The following is an 11,794-nucleotide window of genomic DNA, read 5'->3' on the forward strand; positions in this document are numbered from 1 at the left end:
AGTAAGATGTACTTGGGAATCTTGACTCTCATTGACATTAATGGTGAGTAGTATCGTGTTGGTTAACGACATTCATTAATGGTCGGTAATCCAACAATTTATTTCTATGTTCGACATCAGCAAAATTTATTCACATAGAAAAGAATTATGCGACGATGTAGATATGAATGAAGACTATAAGGTTCCATAACACTTACAACAACTTGTAGAAATGTTCCAATAAATCAAAATTTAGCTCTAGAGTTCATCACCAACAACTTAGTTCCAACAATAGGATGGTACAAATGTATTACAACGACTTGTAGAAATGTTCCATAAATCAAAATTTAGCTCTAGAGTTCATCACCAACAACTTAGTTCCAACAATAAGATGGTACAAATGTATCAATTTCAAATCTCATTCTATCTTCATACAACCAAGCATATCAGATTGTTTCACTTGAAAATCGATGATCTAATAGTAGCAGCCAAAAATATTCCAGCCATACAAAGATCTCTCATATGCATAGCTCAAGACCTTCTCAGGTAGGTGAAGGTATGTTGTTTTCCACTCTTTAATCAATAATTCCTTGAATGCTAAAATACATGTATTTGAAAAAATTCTCTATTTTTCCTTTCGTATCCTTCTCTATTTCATGTCATTATTGTTGGAATTATTGTCATTGATGGCAAAGGAGTAGCACAAGACCAGTATGACAAGACATAGGAGTAGCACAAGACCAGCAAGGCAAGGAGCAACAACAAAGTATGAAGAAGCATGGAAAAAGAGAAACACAAGGAAAAACAAGCAAAGGAGCAGCAAGGTATGCAGGAGCAAGGGACAAAAGAGCAACAGATACATTGATGGGGCAAGGAGCAACAACAAGGTATGCAGAAGCATGGCAAAGGAGCAACACAAGGAACAACAAGCAAAGGAGAAGCAAGGTATGTAAGAGCAAGGGACAAAGGAGCAACAGATACATTGATGGGGCAAGGAGCAACAACAAGGTATGTAGAAGCATGGAAAAGGAGTAGAACAAGGAACAACAAGCAAAGGAGAAGCAAGGTATGTAGGAGCAAGGGACAAATGAGCAATAGATACATTGATGGGGCAAGGAGCAACAACAAGGTATGCAGAAGCATGGAAAAGGAGCAACACAAGGAACAACAAGAAAAGGAGCAGAAAGGTATGCAGGAGCAAGGGACAAAGGAGCAGCAGATACATTGATGGTTTGGTAGAACATTGATGTTGGCATGTTGATGGCTTGATGCTTAGATAATGTTGCAGATATTGTTTAATGAATAATTTGCAGTGACACTAATTTGTTGGCAAGTTGAATTGTTGTGATGCAAAGGCAAGACTCCATGATAGGAAAGGAAAGACTCCAAGACAACAAAGGAAAGATTCCATGACAGCAAAACAAGATAAGACTCAAGGAGGTTGAGGCAATGGCATGAAGAAAATATGAATTTGAACATATAGATGGTTGTGGAGAGTGAATGATGCATACATATGCTTGCATTATTTTCATATGATGGTTGTTGGAGAATTCTTGCATGTGTTGTGGTGGTATAATGTTGTTTTTATAACTATGTTGATATTGAGGAACCTTATCATTATAGATGGACATAATAATATGTGGTGGATCACTTATTTATTTTATAATATTCAAAATATGAAGAGTTTGGAAACGAATGAGTGGAAGGCAAAGAGTCAAGCCTATTCACTTCATATTCCTATGTGGAATACAAACAACCATCAAATTATCTTTATAAAAGATGTGATTTTGGAGGGAAAAAGGAGGTTAGAGAGTGGGAGAATGAGTGGGAGCTGATTGAGGTATTATGCAATAGTTACTTGGCACATATGAAGCTAATGTGAAGCATATTTGAAGGGACTGAGGCAGAAATGAAGATGGAGATATGCATAATTTATGACCAGGTAAACCAACACATTGTTGTTCCTTATTTGTATTAGGGGACTATGGTGTCCTTTCAAGTAGTGGCTTGATAAACATCAGGTTGGATTATGTTGAGGTAGGAGCTTGCTATGGGTTGTAGCCTACAGAAAACATATGGGAGTTGGAGCTTCCTTGCATGTTGCAGCTTGCAGAAAATTGAGGTAGCAACCTCTAGTAGGTTGGAGCCTACATAAAATCAGATGTAATAAGGAGTAGGGGCTTGCCGTTGCATCACAACAATAATAAAATCGTGGTTTTCTCCCTTTATGAGTTTCCACATATATCTAGTGTCAATATGTGTTGTTATTATGTGTTCATGTGATGTTTTGGTTTGATTATTACTTGTTGTTCACATATTCAATCTGCTAGTCATTATTTGTTAAGATGCTCATGTAATGTTTCAGTTAATGAGTTTAAAGAAAAGAATTTTAATGTCCATGAATATGCTAAAATGATTCACCCCTCCTCTCAGTTTAGTTAAGTTTTCATCAATTGGTATCAGAGTCGGTTCCTTCTGTATAAGCCTAACAACTTTAAGGTAGATTTGGTTGATTCATGGACTATCAAAATGTACCTGTGTTGAGTGCAGCAAACTTTCATGAATGGAGAGATAAGGTAAAATTTGAACTGATATCTTACGAACCTGGTGTATGGAAACTAGTATGTGATGGCTACTGCAAATATTCTCCCTCTTTGCAAGAACAACAGTGGAATGCTAAATTAAAATGTGTCATGTATAAAAATCTTCATAATAAGGATCTTTATACAATCATAGATTTAACTTCTGCAAAAGAAATATGGGATAGGTTGCATCTCATGAATGCAGAGGCTAGCAGCAGTAGTGCAGAGAAAGAAAAGAGAGAGGAAGGATAAAAAACCTTTTCAAAAGGAAACCTTTACCTGTGTGAATGTACCCATCCCTCATGAAGAAAAGACAGATGAAAATCAAGCTAGGCTTGACTTATCATTGACTAGTATAGAAAGATTGAAGAATAAAAACAAATTTTTGAAGACACTGGTGGAGATATGTGATGAGAAAGAGCATGAGTTAAAGAGGAAATTGTCAGTGTGAAGACACAACTTGAAGAAGCAGGGAGACTAGAAGAGGTGATGAGCAGTAATTTCAAGGAGAGAGACCTACAATGTAAACGATTAGAAGTTGAGGTTGACTAAGCTAGAAGTAAGTTAGAAGAAAATAATAGGTTGTGTAAGCAACTAGAAGAGGACCTTTCCTCCATGAAGAACTCAACAAAGGAAACCATTAAAGATGATAATGAAGCAACTCTAAAAGGACCTATAAAAGAAGAGTCTAATAGCAACATGCTTTGTAAAGAAAAAAAACCAAGTAGCAATATCAAAATCCAATGAATGAGTTGAACAAGTTTAGAATATCTCAAAGGAGATTCTTTGCTTCTGGGAAAAACATCACATGTTTTCCTTGCCATGAAGATGGACATGTGAAAGATCAAGACTATTCAGCAAAACATGCAACAAATAAGAAGATACTATCCAACAAGAAAACAAAGGAGAACACCGACAACCAGGTACATAAAATATTTCTATGGTTATTGTTATATGTGTCATGAATTTGGACATAAATCGGTTGAATGCAAAGTGTATATGAAGAAAAACATGAATGCAAAAAGAAACACATAATTTTCTCTATTCTTTGGAAACACAAGATGTTTTGTGTGTAATAATCTTAGCCACAAAACCAAGGATTGTAAGCTGCCATATATTCTAAAGAACACTAGACAGAAGATGGAAGGAACTTCAATAAGAGAAAACTATGAAATAAATGCAAACAAAAGAAAACGATCTATGAAAGTGTGGAAGAGGAAGAGAAAGGAACAACTTGTTACTTCAGGTTACTTGAGGAGAATAATATGAGATCATTGCCAAATTAATTTTGTCAGTTGTCATCTTTGAAGCGTTTTGAGTTAATAAATGCTTGGAAAATGAAGTCACTGGCAGATTTATTTGGCAATTTGGTCAACCTCGAACACCTAAACCTATCGTGCTCACGTAGTTTGGAGAGACTTCCAAATTCCTTCAAGGTTTTAATTAGCCTTAAATATCTTGATCTAACAGGTAGTGATAATTTAATTATGTCGATGAAATCCCATGGAAATATCTTGGAAAAGCTAGCTGAAAGGGTGGTGTGGTCAATGGAATTGGCCATGTACGACCAGAGCGTTCAATTGTTTCGACACTCTTCGAAAAACGTTCATTTAAATTGGTATTAAGATCTCCAAAAGTGACCACACATAATTATATAATCCTTGACATTCTCAGTTTCTTTCTGAGTAGGTTCTTGGAAATATTGATTTAGAAAATGCATTGTTACTGCTCCAACAAAATGAAACCAAGAGGTGGAAGATGATATGATTGGCATCCCTTGCAAATGCATTTCGACTCATTCTATTGCACAAGAAAGTTCTTAGGTCTTTTTTCAACTTTCATATTAAAGTATTGACATGTGTTGGTAGCGTCATATGCTAGAAGGAAGGTCGTTAACGCAGGAGTAAAACACATGGAAAATAATCAAATTTGGTGTTATATATTGACAAATATTTGACAGCTTTCAAAATTGTATCACTCCCGCATGATCTAAAGTGATTGAAGGGAATATTACCAAATTTTCAGCCTTGCATGCTCCAAGTATGTTAAAATAATAATTACAATTATTATTTGTTCATGTGGCAGATTATCTATTACAGGTATAATTAATTATTGTTCAAATCTGGCAAAATCCTTGATATCTCAGTGCTCTGTATAGCTTCCTTATGTGTGGGTTCTCTTCATACATAGATGAATTCACTATATGGCCATGAACTTGTGCATCTTATGAAGGAGAATCCTCAACAACATTTCCTTCTTGACTGCTTCAGTGTGGTTGCTTGATCCTAGTAGTGGTGGTGGATATGTGTAAGGGATTTCAATACTTGAATGAAATTAACGAGTCAGTGGTTGTTGCATTCTAATTCTAATGAAGGTGCTCTCGCAGAAGAGAACATGTGTGGTATTTGATTTGAGGTTTGTGACGTGGCTTTTCACACTTATGTGATCCATAGAGGAGGTGGCCAGATTATCCCAATGACTAGAAGGGTTATGTATGCATCTCAGCTTACTACCAAACCACGACTTCTTGAGCTAGTATATCTTGTTGAGATTCACGCTCTTGAGAATGCCCTTGGTGGTATTTATGGTGTGCTAAACCAGAAGAGAGGTCATGTTTTTGAAGAAGTGCAGAGGCTAGGAACTCCACTATACAACATCAAGGCATATCTACCAATTGTTGAATCATTTGGATTCTCAAGTACTCTTCATGCTGCAACTTCCGACCAGGCTTTCCCTCAATGGTTGTTTGACCACTGGGATATGATGGATCTGATCCATTGGAATTTGGTTCCCGAGCTGGGAAACTTGTGACTGATATCCATAAGAGGAAGGGTCTTAAGGAGATTATGACTCCCTTGTCAGAGTACAAAGACAAGATGTAGAGCCTTGCTATGTTTGCATGTCGGATGCTGTCAATATTGAGGAACTTACGTGAGTATTAAAACACAGTTTTATGTGCTAGGACTAGTTAAATTTATGTTATTCAATAATTTGATTGGTATCCAAAGCGTATGCATTATGCAATGCCAAAACATGATATATGAACTCATGATACCCTATTGTATCTAGTGTCTAGTACCCTATGGGATATCAAGGAGTAGTAATGGGTCCAACCACACTGCCTGATGGACATGGTTATGTTGGACCAGCAATGGTTCTTTGGTTCTAACATGGTAGGCAAGTTGTCAATTTTGTTGATGATCTGACTCTTAATGATCTTGAATGGGCTGGGATTGTATATAAACACGTCCTAGGAAGTAAAGTACATTTTTGTGGAAAATATTAGGAATCCTCACTCATTTACAATTCTAATTGCTCAAATTAAGGATGTTGTTAAAAACACTCTTGAAGATAGATCTATTGTCTTGGGGAATTGAGATTTTGAAGTTGCTACAAACCAACATCTCAAAAACACATTCAAGAAGAATGTTCAGGGGTATTTAAGCCTTTGTTGATGCCTTTTTGTTGGTACTCAAGACTTTGGAATAAAATCTAAATTATTGGTTTAAATCATCATACAGGAGAGTCTTGTTCCTGCTTTAATATGTTTCTTTAAAAAAGCTTTAATACTATCATTTGGTATTAAATATGCTGCATTTTTTTAATATCAAGCAATGCTCAATATAATGCATTTCTCATGCATACCATGTTTTCCTTACAAATTGTTCTCTCAACAATATTCTTGCTTTCAAAGTGTTCTCATGTTAAAATTGGCAACTAGGGCCAAACTCCATGTGGGTCATCTTATTTATGGCAGCTGATATTTTTATTGGATCCCTCTCATCGAGAGGTGTAGGATTGATCTAAAGATCATCCGATTCCGATAAGTATTCATGGAGTTATGAATTTATTTGTGTTATAAGACAAATTGTCAAGTCAGCCAGTAACTTGAGTAGGCTCAGAAGCCCAATAGTCATGTCTATTCATCATCTACGTTTTTAGTATAAATATAGAGGACTTGAAATCATTTGGAATACACACCTCTTCATGTGTGGTCTCCTCCTCTCCACGTCTTTGGGTTTTGGTGAAGGAGAGACACAATGAAGATACGCTGGCCTAAAGGAGATGCCCTAGCCGCAGATGAAGCCCTAGCTGCAGTCACAAAAGAGACATAGAAGGAGCCTTACCACAGGACCTATTTACAACCCTATATCCATAGACAAAGAAGGCTTCTATACGCTGCACAAAGGAGGACTAAACAGACCTAATCTATCCACAGTTATGGAGTCCCTTATCCGCTGGACAAGAGGCCCTTACACGCAGTTAGGAGGAGCCCTAATACGCTGATACACAGTCAAAGATGGAGGCCCAACACTGTCCTAAATGAGGAATGCCCTAACTGCTGTTCTAATTAAAACGCAGTCATAAAGATAGATCCTATTGTTGTCATGAAGAGATCTAAACACAGAGATCTGGCTGATGTCTAAACGCAGTATCCTAGCTGTGACACTTAAGGTTAAGGCCGCAATCCATGAGGGCATATACGCAGCAAGAAGGGACACACTGGTGCCCTAGATGCAGTCAAGGAAGAAATGTATACACAGTCCATGGAGGGATCTAAGCCGCAGTTAAGGAGGGTGCTATGGGCAGCTCAAGGTGGCTCCAAACAACAGCATTTAAACATTCACTAGGATGCTGTCATTAAAGGCCTCAATCCGCAGTTGAGGAGGATTGTTCGAGGTAGGTTGTTTTCAGGAGAAAAGCAGTTGGGTGTTGTCCTGAAAGAAGCCTTGCACAGTCATCTAGCCACTTGTTGTAAGTAACAACATGGTCATGTTTTGGTATAATATGCTAGGCATAAGTATCCACTGAAGAGAAGCTATGGGGTTGTTGTTTGAAGATTGAATGAGACCTGTTGGAAGAGTAGACTGCTACAACCAACTGCTTTTCTAGGCTACAAGCCATAGCAAGTAGCTAAGGTTGTTCCATGGGAATAATGCAGCATGCAGGTGGTAGTATGGATTAGGAGGGGCTCTCCTAGATGGTCTGCAACCCTTGAAGGACTCAGTTACCTAATAGCTTGGGAGAAACACTGTAATGAGAACAACTCAGTGATGGATGCAGCAAAGTGCAGCACATGGGTACAACATGATGCAGCACCGTGATGATGAATGGTATGATGAATGCAATATACTATGATAGGTGAAGCAGTCACCTTGGAGAATCAGTTGAAGCAATATGTCTTCAACTGATCTCATGCAGATATCAAAAGTCAAAGTGTTGACTTCTATTGTAAATGTACTATCTCTCTCTCTCTCTCTCTTTCTCTGCTGAACTTTGAAGAACATAAAAGAAGAATTGATCAAGGGTTTCCCCACATTGGGGTTTGTCCCTAGCTGGCGCCACATCTTGTGTCCTCTTGTCTTGGCTTGTCTTCTGCGATTTATATTTATGTTCTATCTGCAGTTTACTTTAATGCTGATGTGATTGCTAATCAGGAAAAGATATTGGAAAATTAAAATAAATTGCTCTAGCATAGAACATACCTAAAATTAACATCTCACAACAATATTTTTCACCGCTCTTACAATGTTTATATGTCATATAAAGAATCGTTCACTTTGGAGCAACATTCATTCAATATGGAGGAGCCATAATAAGCCATCTAGAGTAGCATTCATTAAATGATAGTGTCAACATTATTTATGAAAAAAAATACATTGCAGGTTATAAATCATTAATGCAATGATGACAACTACACTGAGGTCTCTTTTACATGCTACATGAAATTTGTATCCCCCTTGCCATTGATGTCAAAGGGGGAGGTAATCAGAGGAAGGAAGACACTACTCAAAATGAAAGGAGGAGGACAAGTGTGTTGCCATAGATTGTTGGCATTATTGTCATTGATGGCAAAGGAGTAGCATAAGACCAACAAGGAAAGACATAGGAGTAGCACAAGCCCAGCAAGGCAAGGAGTAGAAACAAGGTATGCAGAAGCATGGCAAAGGAGCAACACAAGGAACAAAAAGCAGAGAAGCAAGGGACAAAGGAGAAACAAATAGGTATGTAGAAGCATGGAAAAGGAGAAAGACAAGGAACAAAAATAAAAGGAGTAGAAAGGTATGCAGGAGCAAGGGACAAAGGAGCAACATATACATTAATGGTTTAGTATGACATTGATGTTGGCTTGTTGATGGCTTGATGCTTGGATAATGTTGCAGATATTGTTTAATGAAGAATTTGTGAGGTAAGATGAATTATTTTTATGCAAAGGAAAGACTCCATGATAGGAAAGGCAAGACTCCATGACAACAAAGGCAAGACTCAATGACAATAAAGTTAAGATTCCATGACAGCAAAAGAAGACAAGACTTAAGGAGATTGAGGCAATGACATGAATAAAAGACTAATTTGAACATATAGATGGTTGTGGAGAGTGAATTTTTCATACATATGCTTGCATTATTTTCATATGTTGTGTGCATATTTTTTACATTGGAGAATGCTTTCATGTGTTGTGGTGGTATAATGTTGTTTTTGGCACTATGTTGATATTGAGGCACTTAATCATTATAGATGGATGAAATAATATGTGGTGGATCACTTATTTATTTTATAATATTCACAATATGTAGAGTTTGAAAATGAATGAGTGGAAGGCAATGAGTCAAAGCCTATTCACTTCATATTCCTATGTGGAATACAAACAACCATGAAATTATCTTTATAAAAGATGTGATTTTGGAGGGAAAAAGGAGATTAGGGAGTGGGAGAATGAGTGAGTGCTGATTGAGGTATTATGAAATAGTTACTTGGCACATATGAATCTAATGTGAAGAATATTTGAAGGGACTAAGAGGCAAAAACGAATATGGAGATATGCAAAATTTATGACCAGGTAAACCAACACATCGTTGTTCCTTATTTGCATCAGGGGATTATGGTCTCCTTTCAAGTAGTGATTTGATAAACATCAGGTTGGATCCTATTGAGGTAGGAGCCTCCTGTGGGTTGTAGCCTACAAAAAACATATGGGAGTTGGAGCTTCCTTGCATGTTGCAACTTGCAGAAATTTAGGTAGAAACCTCTTGTAGGTTGGACCCTATACAAAATCAGATGTAATAAGGAGTAGAAGCTTGTCTTTGCATCAAAACAATAATAAAATCATGGTTTTCTCCCTTTATGGGTTTTCAAATATATTTGGTGTCAATATGTGTTGTTATTATGTGTTCATGTGATGTTTTGGTTTGCTTATTACTTGTTGGTGACATATTCAATCCGTTGGTCATTATTTGTTAAGTTTCTCATGTAATGTTTCAATTAATGATTTTAAAGAAAATAGTTCTAATTTCCATGATTATGCTAAACTAATTCACCCCTAATCTCAGTTTAGTCAAGTTTTCGTCAATGCTACATCTTCCTTATTTGCTACATTTTCCAAGGATGGAAAAGACCTTTAGTTTGGGGGGGGGGGGGTATATTCATTACAATATTTTTCGATCCCATATTTCATAACCTCATGTACTGTTGACCAACATGTTTTTCCCAATTGAAAGTTTTTTTTCTTATAAACACCTTTATTGACTTCCATAATGCATTAGTTGTTTTCATATGAAGCAAATATTCCTAAGAAAAACTACCATGTGGAGGATGTTCCAAATAATTTTTGTAGCCCTAGAAACATTAATTTTCAATAAGTTATCCATAATTTTGTGTTTTCCTATACATAGCCTCTTTAACGAGCATGTTTTGCACAACAATTTCAAGAAAATGAGGCTAAAAATATTGAATGGTTGATGCACACATTACTGAATCATTATTTGGAATGTATCCATATGGTGTAATATTCAAGGTCATTCTTTGTTGTAGTAAGAATAAGAGTAAAAAGGAAAGTGTTGTCACACAAGAACCAACAGTTGCAATATTTATGGTTGTCACACAAGAACCAACCATAAGAAAAAATGTTGCTACACATCAGAAAAAAGACTCCATCATGCACTTCAAGAAAGCTAATGCAAGGTCGCATGAGGACATGCAATACCTTCAATTGGGGGGAATGTTGGGTGTTGTTGGGAAAAGTATCTATTCAGAACGCCCCTATCCCACTCTAAGGTGTGACAGTGCCTTAGCAACAAACAAGGAAAACTACTTGAGTATTCTTCTTTATGAAATGTAAACGAAGAGGAAGGATAAACTAACCTGTGTCTTGCGCTAGTTTGTTGATCCAATCGCTCCTCTCTTCTATAGCTCCCAGCTCCCTGCTCTCTTACCGGCCCAGCTTCACCAAATTCCTGCAAGATCACAGAAGAGAGAAACTACACGAAGATATAGATTTACATTCATAAAAAGCTTAGGATCAGCTTAAGCTAAACATGCAAATATAACAAAACATCATTGATACACAACATGTAGGAGAAACTCAAATAATTTTATTGATATGATAAGAAAGTCCAAGAGGAGATACAACCAAATGAGTCTCGATCTAGCATCTACCTCCCAGCAAAGGAATCCCTTCCTCACCTCCAACAAAGCATAAATCACCCAATGTACTAATCTCAATCTCAAACCAACAGCAATTCTCTGCAAAGTACAAAATTCCAGCCTCTGGATCTCTGGGATGAGGGATCCATATATAGATGTAAGCAGAGAGGATGAGTCAACTTATGTTTTGACTTGTGGCCTCTCTCTATTAGTTCTTGCTTCCACTTGGAGACTGAGAGCCTCTTACTCATCACTGGTCGAATTCAGTGAGGCAAGTGTCATTGGAGAAGATTCTGGAAGCTTCCATTGTCTCTCCACCTCGTTGAATGACTTTGCCACTTGTAATTTCCCGCTCAACGCACCTGGGTAGTGCATTCAAGTGCGTTGCAACGCACCTAGCCAGTGCATTTGGGTGCTTTGCAACGCAGGCAGCTAGTGGAGCTTCTGAATTGATCCTGATTTGACTAGTTTTGAGCAGTTTCTGGTGGAGAACTTCTAGGAGAAGATGTCATTGGTTGACCTTGTTCCTTTAGGGGAGGAACAACACTTTTAGGGACTTTGGATCCCTTGGATTATGGACATTTCATGCTTATAGCTGTAAGGCACAAAAATGTCTATAACAGTTTCCCCCTAAAGTATGAGGTCGTTTATCGGGTGAAATGCTTTATTAGGAGGATCCGAAGTTCATTCAATGCTGGGAGGAGACCTGTAATAAGATACAATACAATACATTATTTTCATATTGTTTTCATGATCTAGCTGAGGTAGGCACTCCCATGCTCAGCTTTATAAATTCATTTTTTATGTAC

The 11,794-nt window shown here is 37.3% G+C and overlaps 1 pseudogene; it reads left to right on the forward strand.

The window, feature by feature from the left end:
• Positions 1-878: 878 nt before the first annotated feature.
• On the forward strand, positions 879-5,443 carry LOC149251091 (elongation factor 2 pseudogene; annotated as a pseudogene).
• The last annotated feature ends 6,351 nt before the right edge of the window (positions 5,444-11,794 follow it).

Source organism: Pinus tabuliformis, chromosome 7 (assembly GCF_031772625.1).
Source record: "Pinus tabuliformis cultivar Carrire ecotype Pingquan chromosome 7, CPIR1, whole genome shotgun sequence".
Lineage (NCBI taxonomy): Eukaryota > Viridiplantae > Streptophyta > Pinopsida > Pinales > Pinaceae > Pinus > Pinus tabuliformis.